Source organism: Chrysemys picta, chromosome 7, assembly GCF_011386835.1.
Source record: "Chrysemys picta bellii isolate R12L10 chromosome 7, ASM1138683v2, whole genome shotgun sequence".
In the NCBI taxonomy this organism is placed as follows: Eukaryota; Metazoa; Chordata; order Testudines; family Emydidae; genus Chrysemys; species Chrysemys picta.
In genome coordinates this window covers 37,588,075-37,604,859 of record NC_088797.1, presented here as the reverse complement: position 1 = coordinate 37,604,859, position 16,785 = coordinate 37,588,075, and the positions used below count along the sequence as shown (strand labels likewise).

The following is a 16,785-nucleotide window of genomic DNA, read 5'->3' as shown; positions in this document are numbered from 1 at the left end:
ATGCGGAGGATCTCCTGGCTCCAGGTTTCGGGTTTGCCTCAGGAACTGCAGCAAACCCTGCAGGATCTGCCCTTCAAAGGACAGGGATTGTTCTCGGAGAAGACGGACTCTCGCCTGCAGAGCCTCAAGGACTCCAGGACAATCATGCGTTCCCTGGGGATGCATGTTGCGGGCCCTCAGCGCAGGCCATTTAGGCCTCAGCCTCAGCGCTTCTACCCCCCCCCACCTCGTCAGAGACAGGACTCGGCCCGGAGGCGTGGGCGAGGTGGTAGACGAAGGTGGACCGGCCCTCAACCCGGTCAGAACCAAGGGCCACCAAGACCACCCGCAGGCCCCAGGCAGAACTTTTGAAGGTGCGGTCGAGGACGGTGCCCCAGTCATCCCCCAGGATCCAGCCCCCTCCTTTCGGGATCGCCTCTCCCACTTCCACCGTGTTTGGTCCCTTATAACTTCGGACCGTTGGGTCCTTCGCACGGTGGAGAGGGGATACGCTATCCAGTTTTCTTCAATCCCCCCCTCCCACCCCCCTTCCCTGTCCCTCTTCAGGGACCCTTCTCACGAGCAACTTCTTATACAGGAGGTTTCCACGCTCCTTGCTATGGGGGCCATAGAGGAGGTTCCAGTAGAGTTAAGGGGCAGGGGATTTTATTCCCGTTACTTCCTCATCCCCAAGTCCAAAGGAGGTCTGCGACCCATCTTGGACTTGCGCGGACTCAACAAATTCGTAGTAAAGTTGAAGTTCCGCATGGTCTCTTTGGGGGCCATTATCCCTTCCCTCAATCCTGGAGACTGGTTCGCCGCCCTCGACATGAAAGAAGCATACTTTCATATTGCAATTTACCCGCCTCACAGACGCTTCCTGCGATTCGTGATAAGCAAGGTGCACTACCAATTTGCAGTCCTTCCCTTCGGCCTATCCTCGGCCCCAAGAGTGTTCACGAAATGTATGGCTGTCGTGGCAGCGTACCTTCGTCGGCAAGGGATACAGGTGTTCCCGTACCTAGACGACTGGCTGGTATGCGGTCGCACCAGAGAGCAAGTTCGAGCGCACGTCCACATAATAGTGCACACATTCAACGAGTTGGGCATCCTACTCAACAAGGACAAATCCACTCTGGAACCTACCCAGAGAATAGAATTCATCGGCGCAGTCCTAGACTCCAGACGTGCACAAGCCATCCTGCCAGACAACCGCTTTTGCACCATCACGAGCCTCATTCAAGGGCTCAGGGCCTTCCCAACTACCACGGTGAGGTCGTGCCTCACCCTGCTGGGTCACATGGCTTCCTGCACGTACGTAACCAGGCATGCCAGACTTCGGCTTCGCCCACTCCAGACCTGGGTGTCATCGGTATACCGCCCACATCGGGACAGCCTGAACATGGTGGTCACGGTCCCGAACTCGGTCCTGACCTCCCTCACCTGGTGGCTAGATCACAATGTGGTTTGCGAGGGGATGCCATTTCACGCCCCACAACCCTCTCTGCACCTGGTCACAGACGCTTCATCTCTGGGTTGGGGCGCCCATCTCAACGAACACCATACCCAGGGCCTGTGGACTGCACCCCAGCTAGCCCTGCACATCAATGTTCGGGAACTGATGGTGGTGCGCCTGGCGTGCCAGGCATTTCTCAATCTCCTACGTGGCCGATGTGTGTTAGTTCTCATCGACAACACCACGGCCATGTTTTACATCAACAAGCAAGGAGGAGCACGTTCGTCAATTCTATGCCAAGAGGCCATTCGCCTGTGGGACTTCTGCATCGCCCACTCAATCCATCTCACGGCATCGTTCCTCCCTGGAGTCCAGAACACTTTAGCGGACCGACTCAGCAGGTCCTTTCAGACGCACGAGTGGTCTATCCGTCCGGACATCATACATTCCGTCTTCCAGAAGTGGGGGTTTCCCCAGATAGACCTGTTTGCTTCTCGGGACAACAGGAAATGCCACGTGTTCTGCTCCCTGCAAGGTCGAGCTCCGGGCTCCCTCTCGGATGCGTTTCTCCTTCCCTGGAAAGGCCACCTGTTTTATGCCTTCCCTCCGTTTCCTCTGGTCCACAAGGTACTGCTCAAATTGCGCAGAGACCAGGCACAGGTAATTCTGGTTGCTCCAGCGTGGCCGAGACAACATTGGTACACCACACTGTTGGAACTCTCGGTTCAGACACCGATCCCGCTTCCATTATGTCCAGATCTCATCTCTCAGGACCACGGCCGGCTGCGTCACCCCGACCTGCAATCGCTCCACCTCACGGCGTGGTTGCTCCATGGTTCACCCAGGCAGAGCAACAATGCTCGCACTCGGTCCAACAGATTCTGCTGAGCAGTAGGAAGCCTTCAACACGGACCACATACTTGGCCAAGTGGAAGCGGTTCTCCTGTTGGTGCGAACAACGAGCCACGTCCCCGTTACAGGCACCTATTCCTCTCATATTGGAATATCTCCTCTCCCTAAAACAGCAAGGGTTGGCGATATCTTCAATTAGAGTTCACCTGGCCGCTATATCGGCCTTTCACCCAGGGGAACTCGCGTCCTCGGTATTCTCTAACCCGATGGTCGTTAGATTCCTCAAGGGCTTAGACCGGATGTACCCACAACAACGTCAGCCCGTTCCGACGTGGGACCTCAACCTGGTTCTCTCCAAGCTCACAGGTCCTCCATTCGAGCCACTGGCCACCTGTTCACTTTTGTACCTATCCTGGAAGACAGCCTTCCTCGTAGCCATCACCTCAGCAAGGCGCGTTTCTGAACTCAGGGCGCTTACATCCGAGCCCCCTTACACAGTTTTCCATAAGGATAAAGTGCAGCTTCGTCCACATCCTGCCTTTCTTCCTAAGGTGGTCTCTCCGTTTCACATCAATCAGGATATATTTCTCCCGGTCTTCCATCCTAAACCACATGCTACTCGCCATGACCAGCGTTTGCATTCTCTGGACGTACGCAGGGCCCTAGCTTTCTATATTGACCGCACAAGACACTTTAGAAAGACGACGCAACTCTTTGTTGCAGTGGCCGACCGAATGAAAGGCTTACCGGTCTCCTCACAACGCCTATCCTCCTGGATTACGTCTTGCATCCGGACTTGCTATGACCTGGCAGGTGTCTCAGCACCGCACCTCACCTCTCACTCCACGAGGGCCCAAGCTTCCTCGACGGCTTTCCTGGCGCAAGTTCCAATCCAGGACATTTGTAGAGCGGCAGTTTGGTCATCAGTCCACACATTTACAGCTCACTATGCACTAGTGCAGCAGTCCAGGGACGATGCTGCATTCGGATCAGCGGTTTTGCACACAGCAATGTCTCACTCCGACCCCACCACCTAAGTTGGGCTTGGGAGTCACCTAATGGAATGGATATGAGCAAGCACTCGAAGAAGAAAAGACGGTTACTCACCGTTGTGACTGTTGTTCTTCGAGATGTGTTGCTCATATCCATTCCATTAGGTGTGCGCGCGCCGCGTGCACGATCGTCGGAGAATTTTCTACCCTAGCAACACCGGCGGGTCGGCTGTGGAGCCCCCTAGAGTGGCGCCTTCATGGCGCTGAATATATACCCCAGCCGACCCGACGCCCCCTCAGTTCCTTCTTGCCGGCTACTCCGACAGTGGGGAAGGGGGGCGGGTTTGGAATGGATATGAGCAACACATCTCGAAGAACAACAGTCACAACGGTGAGTAACCGTCTTTTCTTAAGGAACATTACTCACTTGTAGAACCCTTGGCATGAGCTCCCTAAAACTTGCATAACTTCTCCCAGAGGTCCAAGCCATAAAGGTGGACTGAAGTTTCTTTCTTGTCATGGAAATGGAGCTCATAGGGTCCAGTGTTACCCTTTGTGTGCTATTCACACCTAAGGTCTAGGAAATTGAGTTTTCTCTCTGTTGTTCAGTCAGTGCATTGGGAACCCATAATGGATCACTTATGTCCACTCAGTGATGCCACATAATACATGTTATACTGATGGTTTCACAACTGCCCCAGAACCCCACCAGAGACAGTGGATTGCTTGTGGGCTTCTATGGCAGGTTCTACTGACACTAGCATTGCGCATGCTAGCTTGTCACGTTGAGTAGGAGCTGAAGTCTGTGGCTTGTCTGCACCTCAAGAACAATACAGTATATTTTGCATTAAAATTATCCAGAACATTCTTTGTACTGTGTTTTTCCTAGGGTATGTCTACAATGGGGCTGGAGGTGTAATTTCCAGCTCAGGTAGACACTTCATGCTAGCTCTGATTGAGCTAGCATGCTAAAAATAGCAGTGTAGCTTCAGCAGTGCAAGTGATAGGATGGGCTCGCTGCCTGAGCAGATACTAGCCTGATCAGAGGTAGTGCAGATATGTTTACTCAAGCTGGAAATTGCTCCGCCCAGCTCCAGGGTAGCCCTACCCTTGCTGCAGATATCAAACCCTCCCAAGTTGTTAAGTACACTGTTCTGAGGGGCAGACCAGGGCCGCCCGGGGGAGGGGCAAGTGGGGCAATTTGCCCCAGGCCCTGGGCCCCACAGGGGCCCCCACGAGAATGTCGGAGGCTTCCCCCCCTCCGGCACCTTCGCCTCCGCCTTGCCTTCCCCCATCACCTCAGCGCACTGCGTCCAGAAGTGGCCCTGGACAGCACTGCAGCGGCGTGGCTCGGGCGGGACCTGAGATTCCTCCCGCTCGGAGCCGCATGGTAAGGGGGCGGGGCTGCGAGCTCCGGGGGGCCGAGCGGCAGGAGCTCCTGGTCGCGGCTCACTGAGGCTCTGGGAGAGGGGGTAAGTGGCATGGTAAGCCCCTCTGAGCCGGGCACCCCCCCAGCCCTGACCCCCAGCTCCGAGCCCAGCCCCTCTGAACCGGACCCCCCCCGACCCCATCCCCCCACAGCCCTGACCCCAAGCTCCGAGCCCAGCCCCTCTGAACCGGACACCCCCCCCGATCCCATCCCCCCACAGCCCTTACCGCCAGCTCCAAGCCCAGCCCCTCTGAGCCGGACACCCCCCAACCCCATCCCCCCCCACAGCCCTGACCCCCAGCTCCGAGCCCAGCCCCTCTGAGCCAGGCACCCCCCGACCCAGAGCCCAGCTCCCCACCCAGCCATTGGCACCAACCATCACCATCACCCAGCGACAGCCCATTATGTAATTGCAAATGTATACATACCATTAAAGCATTTAATGTTTTTAAATAATGTATTTTGTGTATTTTCAAATTATTAAAAATTAATTTTTGAATGTATTTCACTGGTTATTTTTTACATTTCCAAATGAATGTTACTATAGTATTGCAACTTTTTTTTATGGAAGGGGCCCCCGAAATTGCTTTGCCCCAGGTCCCCTGAATTCTCTGGGCGGCCCTGGGGCAGACAGGCTTCACTCAATATGGAAGACTGCTAGATTGGCTCCACTGATCACTGAGACTGGTTTCGAAATCAGTGTCTGCTTTTTTATGACTATCAATGGAGTTTGAGCAAGGTCTCCCTTTCCTGCAGAACTTGAGGATACTGGGCTATCTTCCCTCAGGTCAGGTTGGCCATGCACACATTTGTTGAGGACTCTGTCCCAGCAATGGGAGGTGGTTGGGAGGTTCATTTCAGATCAGCATCCAAAAGTTCATATACTTCTCCAAACTATCAGAAAATGTTAATCTGCAGAATGGGCTGGAGATCTCACAGGAACAAGTTCTTAAGTGGGATCTGCAGTACTTTCTGCTTCTGGTCAGGCTGGATATACCATGAGAACAACCTCTATAGCCATTTTTGAGGCTTTCACTTTCAGTTTAGCCCAGAAGCAGGAAGAGCCAAGGAAGTAAAAATAAAAATCTCTTAATTTTAGCATTATGCCTTAAACTTCAAAAAAGTTTCAGCTGAGGTTTGCAGTGAGGGTTCAGGATTTTATCTGAACAAGTTCCCCTATCCTTACTTTATATCAGCACAGGTCTCCAATTACAGTTGAGGCTTCAAGGCACTACTGTAATATTGCTGCTAATAATAAACTATAAGTTAGTGGATTTGAAAATCCACAGTCAAGATTGGGGATGGGGAAAATCAGCAATGACTAAGACTTGCATTTGTTCCAGCAGGTCCATGAAATTTGCCTGGGATGGTGCAGTCATAGAATCATGGAAGATTAGGGTTGGAAGAGACCTCAGGAGGTCCTGTAGTCCAACTCCCCGCTCAAAGCAGGACCAATGCCAACTAAATCATCCCAGCCAGGGCTTTGTCAAGCTGGGCCTTAAAAACCTCTAAGGATGGAGATTCCACCACCTCCCTAGGTAACCCATTCCTGTGCTTCACCACCCTCCTAGTGAAATAGTGTTTCCTAATACCCAACCTAGTCGTCATATCCAAATTAATTTTGTTGCATAGATTATTAGTGTGACTACTAATTAGTTCCCTCTAGGAAGGCCATAACCTAAAACTAATATCTAAAATAGTGTGCCATTCTAAAACACTGTGATTGTGACTATAACCAAGATGTCTGATATTAAGCATATCATTAAGATAATAAACAAAAGGACCAGAGCTTTTGCTTTTTAGAAGTCCAATTCATTTCCTCCTGCCTCTGTTTGTAAAGCAAACAAAGAGCTGCACGTATCCTATATGTAGATTAGATGTGTGTTCTTTAACTGCCAGCGACTCTCTTGTTACCACTAATGCACTAATCTTGCAGGGTGCTGGCCAGTAGAGGATAAGTGTCTAATGAGTCTTTTAATGTCTCCTGTACCTAATATATAAATAAATGTTTCTGGCTAAACTGGGAGTCAATGTGTACTCTTCAATTGACTGGGGACCATTTTATGTACAACTCTAGGAGCCTTAAAAACATTTGATTAAACATTATTTAATTATAACCCTGCTTTGTGTGTGCAAAACTACAGCTATGGCCAATAGAGGGACAACATAAGGTAGTGCCAGCTCCTTGGCATACTCCCCCTTCCTCCCCTGTGCTAGGTACCACCGAGTTAGGACTCTGTGAATGTGAAAGTGCGGAATAAAGTGATGGCTGCTCTTGACAGCAGCATTCTTCCCTCACACACCACAAGACAACCTGTTGAAAAGTAATGCTCACCAATTATGGCAGCTAATCCTTTGGAAAAAAAATACAGACTTCACATTCCTTAGAGGAGCTGCATTCATTGATTTCTTATAGCTCCATATTTTAAAAAGCCCCCAGAAAATAAGGCCAAAAACCTGTCAGATAAATGGTCCTTGTATTGTGCTGAGTCCTTCACGAGCAGGTCATCTTGGTGCTAATGCTGTGTGTGGGTAACCAAAGTGCAAACAAAGTGTGTAGTTATTACAGGGCAGGACGGGAAGCCTGGATTATTCTTGTCATTGCCAGAGACTTGCTATATGATCATAGGCAAGTCACAAATCCTCTGTGCCTCAGATTCTCCATCAGGAAATAGGAATAACAATTAACCCATGATGTTGTGCAGCTTAATGCACTAATGTATGTAAAGTGTTTTTAGATCCTTGGATGGAAAGCTCTACATAACTGCAAAGTACTGTTATAATACTAAACCTGTCTAATTAGACAAGCCTCCTTTGCATTTTAGCTCTGCATCTGCTGTTCTGAGGCCTGTTTGAAATTATGGTGGATAAAAATCAATTTAAAAAATCAGATGCTTTTTATTTAAATCAGATTTGCTTGGTTTAAATTAAATACAGGCTTATTTAAAAAAAAAAAAAGCCTATTTAAAATTAAATTTAAAATTGACAACTGATGCCAAGACTTAAACTTACTAATATATTTAATTTAGATTACTTTAATATACAAAATAATATTAAGCAAAACATGTTTGCTGCCAAGTTTGAAAGAAGGTAAGACCACTGAACTTGTGGAAGTCACTAGCTAGCCACCTAGAACCAGAGTTTGTTAAAGTGCTAAACCGACTTTTGACAGCAGTAGCTTCTTCTGCAGGTGCAGAGAGAATATTTTCTTCATTTTAGTTTATTCAGCTAATTCAGTTAAATGACTAGTTCATTCAAAGTTAAGAAACCAATTTGGATTTGGAAAAGCAGGAGAACTTCTTTTTCTTTTCCAATTTAGGAACTAAAAAAAAAAAAACCCCAGAGAGGATGAGATCTACTAGTTCTAAAATCTTGAAATACATGGTGACCAGAAACAATCAGTTCAGTTTACTAATTATAGGCACTTTCTTTGTTTAATAAATCAGTTAGTTTTAAATGCAAAACATGTTTTTATAAACTTTTTTCTTATGTTTCCAGCACATTTAAAGTATTCTGATTTAATTAAAAAAAGTAATATGGTTTTTCTGCATTTTTAATTGCATTTGAATTTCCATCCAAATAGTTTGGCACAAATCACAAGTAAAAAATTAATCTAGTAAATAAGAACTGCATCGAACATAATGAAAACATAAAAAATAAGAATCTAAAAAAATGTAGGAAGCTATATAGTTGCTTAAATACATAGATATAGTGTACCCTCCTGGTTAGCAAAAGACTAATGTAAAGGTTCTATTTAGGCTATAATATAAAGGCTAGTGTAGAAACTATATTTAGTTGCAAATCACTGTATTTTAATGGGTATCAGGCCATGAGAATCAACTTCTTCAGGAAAACAACTAAAAAGTACAAATGCATCAACAGGATGATTTAAATCAAGGTTTCCTGCTTGCCAATTAAAATCCATGATTTAAATAGCTTTGATTTAAAGCGATCCACTGTTTGAAATAGTTTAAACTTTCCAGACAGCAGCCTGGCCCCCCCTCTACTGCTCCTATGCTGCTGTGCTAGGTTAATCACAAACAATTGCACTTGCCTTTACTACAATACTGAAGTTGAATTCCTGCTAACCTTTATATGTTATGTGCCAACGAATTACAATGGAGATCTGAAAAATACTGCTTATTCTTCCCTCTATGTTAATTATGATCCCACCAGTCTAGCTGTGTTTTATCAGCAATTCTATCCCTCTCCCAGTTGATCTCTTACTGGTCATGCAGTTGAATTAGAAACATAATGTTAGGATTGTTATGTTGGAGAGTGAAAACGCATACAGCATTACATTGCCTGATACATCTCCCTAATACAGGGTCCTGGCCCCATATTATACTTTGTAGTGCTTTGTCTAGACTAGTTTTAAATATCTCTATTGATGGGTCTATTTCTCAATCTAATGAACCTCAAGGCTTGTCTACATGGTGTTCTAGTCTGCACCAGAGGGATGTAAATTGTAGTGTGCACTGGCATGTTGTGCACTTCCTGGTCTGTGTGCACTTTGCTGGAGCACACTAAAGGTTCCCTAGTGCGAGTTAATATAGTCCTGTTTCGAATAGTACTACGTTAACGCTCACTAGGGAACTAGTGCATGCCAGCAGGGTTCATAGGGGCCGGTTAGTGCATGACATGCTAGTGCACAGTACAGTTTACAGCCCTCTGGTGCAGATTAAAGCACTGTGCAGACAAGCACCCCGTGTATGAATTTATTTCTTATATCCATCTTAGATTTTCCCTCTATTTCAACTCATTACTGTTATGTCTTATAAATAATAATAATTCCTAAATAATTCCTTTGCCTGCCAAAGCCCCAGTCCAGCAAAACACTTAAGCAGGTGTATAACTTTAAGCACGTGACCACTGAAGTCAAATACATATGAGTTAATTTGTGCTTCATGATGTCAATGGGACTAATCGTGTCTAAAGTTAGGTGCCTGCTTATGTGCTGAGCCGTGGGCCCAGATTTTTAAAGGTATTAGGCGCCTAACTCCCACTGGTAGATAAACACCTAAATACCTTTAACTACCTGGCCATTCATGTTTACATCCTTCAAGTAGCTGATTTGATCCGAATTCAGACTGTTTGTGCAAATTCATTTGCCAACTCTCCTCAAACTCTTCTCTTTAGACATTGGATTTCAGTTTTCATAACTTAATATATTGCACACATTTATATGGTGCCCACTGGCATGTGGTTCCACAAATGGATTAGAAATATAGCAGTGTTCTATTCAAGGAACAGTACTTTCCTCTACCATCCAGTAACACCTGGGATTCATGGGATGGTCATGTGTAACATCATTACACTTTTGTGGGAAATCAATACAAATTAACCCTTAATCATACGTTATCGACTTTCCCTGTAACCTAAAAATGTTGAAGATGCTAGCTGAGAGAGTTCTGACCTTTATTCAAAGGCAATAAAGGGCCTCGGAGGCCATAGTTAGGAAGAACAATTTAAATTGAAATAATCATTAGGGATTAAAAACTATGATTGACACAGTTTTCTGAAAGAACAGATAAGGTGGATGTCATAAACAAAGAACATATCTCAATACATCAATTAACCAGTGAAGTCAATGGGAGTCAGCCATAGAAACTCATGAGAGAATATGGTCTTATTCAAGGGGTTACAGTCTTAAAAGGTATGCAACCTGAAATTAAGCAACAAGCAAACACTAAGGAGGGTGAAGAAATATTTCTTTATGAAAACAGTGATTTGTGTAGGGAACAGGCCACCAAAAACAACAACAGAAGATGCAACTGTAAGATCGTTAGCCAAATCTCTGAGGCGTGGGGAAATTACAGGATACAAATGCTATATTAGTGTCTAGCTCTTGATGGGTCACATGGCTTTCTTCTCTCCTAAAATGTTACTACATTGCTATGGTCAGCTATCTGATCTCTTCTTTGGGAATGTATGTACAGTCACAGAGTGAGGCCATGCTTTTTTGATTCTAGGATCTGTCATAGGGACTGTCACTCACAACAGGTCCGTACAGTACCCAGCTCAATGAGACTCTGATCTACTTGAGGCCAGTAGGCACTATCGCAATACAAATAATCAAAACAATAGTCTCTGACATAAAGTGTAGAGCCCAGTGGTGTCCTCCTTTATCCAATGGAAAGTGGCCACTGACACTGCACAGTTGTGATAACATTCCAAGATTGTCTCAGGCTCTGCATGTTTAGACTGTAAACTCTGTAGGGCAGGGTCAATGGCTTCCTATCTTCCCATGTGTTTGTACAGCACATGGTACCATGAGATCCTAATTCTGATCAGGGCCTTTGGGCAATACTACAATATAAATAATATATTAACTGGTCAATTTTTCCTGGAAAATTGGACCGATAGAGGGTTTTTCAAGACAGTTACCAACACATTCTATTTTTCCTTATTCTTTCAACTATATTTCAATGAACCAGGAGAAAACCTGATTTAGCAGCAAGGCAGCCCACTGGAAACTGCACAAAAATAGCACAATAATAGAATAAACAAAAGAGAGGAAAACATCTTCTGTCCCTTAATGCTTTAATATCCAGCCTCTTGAAATCTCCACGCATCCAACTAAAATACAGCAAATTTCATCCAGGTTCCATGGAGCCTAGCAGACTGTCAGAAACCAGAAACAGATGCTGAAATTATGTTGCAATAGTTCAATTGCCTTTTTCTCTTTTTTTCTATACTGGAATTTCTAACTTCACAGTCTGGAAATGAGGATGTTAAAAGCAAACTGGAGTGCAGCTTGGAAAGAAAGCAATTCAAATTGTAACACCGCTAAGTGTAATTCTGTTTTGACCACTGTAAAATCAAGGCACGTAAAAACTTACTGACAGTAAGGCTATGTCTACATTACACAGCTTTTAGCAACACGGCTGTGTCGTTACAGCCGGGCCGCTAAACGGCATGCAGTGTAGCTGCAGTTTGTCAGCTATCTTGCTGATAAAGCACTGTTCACACCAGCGCTTGTCGTCAGTAAAACTTTTGTCTTTTGGGTGTGTGTGGTTTTTTTTAACACCGCTGAAAGACAAAAGTTTTGTCATTCAGTTGCCAGTGTAGACACAGCCTAAGGTACATTAAAAAAAATAGTCATTATAATATTTAGGTCATGTCTTGAATCATACGTGGCTCTAAGTCCATGCTATTGTATCTTATTCTCTGCATAAATGTTGCTTATCTGTGGGCTTCTCAGGGTCCAGTGCAGCCAGGGCCGGCTCTAACTTTTTTGCTGCCCCAAGCAGCAAAAAAAAAGCGCCGCCCCCGCCCAGCGCCGCTGGAACCCCCCCGCCGAGCTCCGCACCACCGGAGCCTTCCCCCCCGCCGAGCACCGCCGGAACCCCCCCCCCCGAGCGCCAAGCCCCGCGCCGCCCCCCACGCCGAGCGCCGCGCCGCCGGAGCCTGCCCCCCCCCGCCGAGCGCCGCCGGAACCCCCCCCGAGCGCCGCGCCCCGCGCCGCCCCCCCGCCGAGCGCCGCACCGCCGAGACCGCCCCCCGCCGAGCGCCGCACCGCCAGAGCGCCCCCCCCCCCGCGGAATGCCGCGCTGTGCTGCGCTCCCCCCGCCGCCCCTTACCAGGTGCCGCCCCAAGCATGTGCTTGGTTGCCTGGTGCCTGGAGCCGGCTCTGAGTGCAGCCTAGCTCTCCAGGGAGGAGAGCCAATTCTGGCAGAACATACCAGGGAGGTGTGGAAGGGGAAAAGCCATCCCCATGGAAGTTCTTCCATCAGAGTGTTGTAGGGTCTGAACTCTGCTTAATTTTATAGATAAGGCGGAGTGGGGCAGTTCTGTCCATTGGCTAGATCCTGCTAGTATATGGGCACTCAAACGCTGATTGATCCCAATGGGAATTCTACTCACAGAACATTTCTTGGATCAGCTGCAAAGCCTATATCCTACAGGAATCTATGAGCGAGAAAAAGGGAGCCTTTTGGACAGTCTTGCAGGTATTCAGACAAATAATTCCAATTGTCTTAGTTTCCTCAATAGATTTCCCCAGGAAAAGTGGGAAATCTGTATGAAAAACAGAGAACAACACTCGGAAGACACAAACTGTAGCATGGCACAAGGAGGAAGACCTAAAATAAACACAGTTGCTGGAGACACAGGCCATAGGTGGACACCAGTTGTGCTGTCTTGCTATGAAAGCAGCTGATTAAACCAAACATCACAGGACTCCAACAGAAAAACTAATTATTTATTAAGATATTTTTATCATTTTGTTTTGAGTCGAGAGTGGAAGTGGTTTAATACGGAAGCTACTGAGAACTGTACGTTTAACCCTCAGAGCACTCAGTATGTGCTAACCTTACTGAAAACTGAAGGTAAAAACACCTCATCTCCCTCTGCCCCCAATGAGACCCCAACCCTCCAAATGCTGATCTCTTCCAATCCAATCTTTGACTCAACCCTTTCCTCAGCTTCCCACAACCCAACCCCTACTCCTGGGATAAGGTCAGGATTTGATCTACCTAAGAGTCTCTGCTACCAGAAACCTTCCTAATCCTCAAATTTGAAAGCCCTCATGACTCCCCTGCAAACCCTTACAATACCCAGTTTCCGCCAACCATTAAGAAATTGGTCAGTGTTCTATGCTTTGTTGTGGAGTGCTGTAACTGGCTTGTAATGTTTGTCTGAAACATCCTACCTTGTTAGCAAGTGTTGATCCTGCTATTGAAGAGTTAAATGGGTTCTGCTAACTTGCAGAGAGAGGGGATTCATTGCCCCACCTGGTCAAAAGGAGGTGGAGAAGAGGTCCTTTAAGGAAGGAAGATCTAGGATGTGGGCTGAACAGTTCTGAGAGAGGAACCCTAGTAGCAGCCAAACCTGGGGAGAAGGTTTGAGCTGAACCTTATTTTATTTACTCTGTTTTTAGAAAAAGGGTGAGTGTGTTGTCAGGTTGAGAATGGTTAGGAATTGCACACGTGTTCACATGCATATTTTGTGCTCAGTTCTCAAAGGGAAATGGGTATAGAATGAATGTTCTCATAATTTTAATTCCAAGCATTTTAGTTGAGTACCTTCTTGAAGTTACGAGAGGTCCTTAAAATAATATTTAAAATAAAATCCTCACTAACCTCAGGCCTTTAAAATATTGTTAAGAAAACTCTAGTCTGTATCATACTATCAGTTGGCAATCCTGCGACTTTAATTTTTGTTTCTCAAGATTATACTAAGAAAAGGTCTAGATATTGTAGTTTGATTAAAATACCTACATGTCTAAAATGATAGGCAGAGGTTTAAAAAGAGCTTGTCTTGCTAGGATCTTTAAGATGCGACTTAACATACTTTTAAATGGTTGGTATAAGACTAGATTAAAAGTAGTGTAGATCAAGAGAAATTCAATTGAAATCAATAGGGTAAATGAAAGCGGAATCCATTAGGCCCAGCATACCTCAACAGCTGAGACTGTTTTCAGGTTTAGTCCCAACCAAGTCTGCTGTCTTTGCCACCTTTTCCTGATAGAAGAGATTTAATACAGTCTCTTTGCATTTCCCATCTGGAAATGGAATGCATTTTTTTATCTGATATAACTATATTGGATAGTTTGCAAACAAAGCAATAGTAAATCCTTATAGCAAATGCAATACTTTTTTTTTTAATAAATTCTTTGTTTTAAACAGAAAAAAATCAGGTATCATCAAAGAGCAAAAAGCCATACTGATGCAACATTAAGCCTCAAATTTTGAACAAAAAAGCTCAAAAAAATCAATTAAAGTTCTCGTGACAATCTTAACCCAGTTCAGTTGCTTGTATGTAGTCATGATAAGGCCTTTCATTATAGAATCACATGACACTGTGCACTGTGTCACACTGTTAGCAAATACGCAATTCTCTAATTCTGTATCAGTAACTTTTGTGTGTGTGCTGTCAGTACTTAGGCATGCAATGATTCCCTGTCATAGAGGATGCCATTAGCTTTGCCTGAAGCCCCAACTGTAAACTCTGAAACAGGGCACCAAAGCATAAACATCATATGTCATGAAGGGTCCTTTAAATAAATAAATAAGAGTTCTTGCTTGTAAACTAAGCCAGCTGTAAGTTTTATCTCTTTGAAGGATTGATGAAAGCATCCCATGAGCTTGCGGAAGTCTGGTTTGCATCAGGAAGGGCTCACTGAGTTTCATTTGTTCTCAGCAGAATTGGGATATGTAGGATAAATGTAGCATGTTTTCAGGTCCTCACCCTACCTGGAAAAGAACTGACCTTTAGTTCAGATCTAATAGGAGCAGCCAGTCGACAGAGCCACTATTAACTTTCAGTGCAGAACTGACAGACACCAGGCAAAGGAGGGACCAGACTTGTAAATGTAAACTTCATTTCCTAGCAGGAGTTTTTGTTTGGACGTGAGAAGCCAAGCCCTTCATTCCCAAACCTTTAGTCAAAAACCAAGCAGTCCATTAGTAACAGAAGCAAAAAACATCTAATGCAGATCAGTTTCAGATGCGTTTAAAATCGTATCTTCATTTAGGACATGATTGCTTGGGAAAGTCTCTTGTGAACTCCCACAGATGTTTTCAAAATAATTCATTTAAATATTGTTATGAGAGTGACATGAGTCGAGGGTTCAGAGTTGCATAGGAAAGCCATAAGAGTAAAAAGCAATGGCTTACTGATTTGCAAGTAAATGCCCAAACATCCCCTTAAAACCACTGTTTACTTCAATCCTTTGAAATGCTATGCTGGATCAAAGGTTAGTTCAAAGGGTATCATTACTGTTAAGAAAAAAGTCCAACAGCTGCTTGTCTTCAGGTAGAACTTGAATGGTTTCTCTCATTCCAAAAGAGTTAATTGTGTGCACCCATTTCATCAGGTTCTGGCAATTTAAGTCCATCAAGCTGTTTGGCAGCTTTGACTCAAGAGTCAGAATACTTTCCATCTCGGTTTGTATAAGCTGTTAGAACCTGGAGTTTCCTTCTGGCATGTACAGTTTGACACAGAAGGTCTCATTACACGGGCTCAAATTTAAAATGATTTCCTATTGAGGAAGGATGGTGCTTAGATTAAAAAAAAATTGCTCATTAAATGTGCCCTGTTTATAGATTGTGCTATTTATTGATTCATCATAGTCTTAGGAAGCTGGAATGTATGACTTCAAACTTTTAATGTGTGATCCTTAATGAAAGCCTTCAGCAGGACCACATGCAGCAACTCTGAAACTCGGGGGTTAATTACTATTTCTACTTCTTGTTGTTAATTTCAGCTCAATACCAGGGGGGAGAGACACCACCATCAAGCTGTCACTCACAAAACTCAGGAATGGTGCGATCGAGTCAGAGCCTCAGAAACCTACATTCCCACTGATGGGCAGAGGATTTAGCATTAATGTGAGTTATTTGATAAACCAATGAGAGAACAGATACCTCCATCCTGAGAAATTGTAACTATATTCTGCTGCTGTCATATTCTGTTGTCTCAATAGCTGGGAAGTTCAGGTGAGACTCAAATTCTAACCCACCCTGTTGTGTTTAAGGTAGGAATAGCTGTGCACATAGGATCTGATCTAAAGCCCACTGAAATCAGTGGGAGTCATTTCACTGACATCACTAGGGTCTATAGCATATGAGGTCAGCTACTGTTTAAAGGGAAAGCAACAGAGCAAAACTGAGGAGTTCATTAAAATATGGTCTCTTATTATATACTATGATTTTTTTGTTTTTATGTTTACAAGTCTGATCCTTAACATCAACGAAGGTGCACAAGTGGGCTTGGGAAAATTCCATATTTGTTTGCAAAGTGTCCAATTTCCATTTTGGGTTACTGAGCATATGCAGTTCTAAGCCAGGCTAACACAGTGTGAGTTTGTCCTCCTTTAGTTGCTAGAGACCATGCACAAAAGTTAGTCCACCACTTGCCTCAAGTTAATGGACCTGGGCCTTTAGCTCAACCAGCACACGCTTGTGTTTTTAGATGTGGAGGGTCCTAGGTTCAGTCCCAATGTACAGCCCCTTTGAGGTATTTTTATATTGTAAGTCCTGATAGTGAGCACAATCACCTAGTTTACCTGTGTAAATGTAGATCTTTTGAGGCACAAGGGTTGCACGTGAGTTTTTGCCAGCAAGTCATCTTGT

General features: G+C 45.1%; 1 protein-coding gene and 1 long non-coding RNA gene across 4 annotated transcripts in view; one reads left to right on the top strand and one right to left on the bottom strand.

The window, feature by feature from the left end:
- EFCC1 (EF-hand and coiled-coil domain containing 1) overlaps positions 1 to 16,785 on the bottom strand; it is a 106,774-nt gene that overhangs the window by 42,076 nt on the left and 47,913 nt on the right. The gene's annotated exons all lie outside the window — the stretch shown is intronic.
- Positions 1 to 16,785, top strand: part of LOC122174400 (uncharacterized) — an 84,294-nt gene that overhangs the window by 42,197 nt on the left and 25,312 nt on the right. For both annotated transcript variants that reach the window (XR_010589099.1, XR_006176138.2), the window contains exon 2: positions 15,918 to 16,041. This is a non-coding gene — a long non-coding RNA (uncharacterized LOC122174400). The remainder of the gene's footprint in view (positions 1 to 15,917; positions 16,042 to 16,785) is intronic.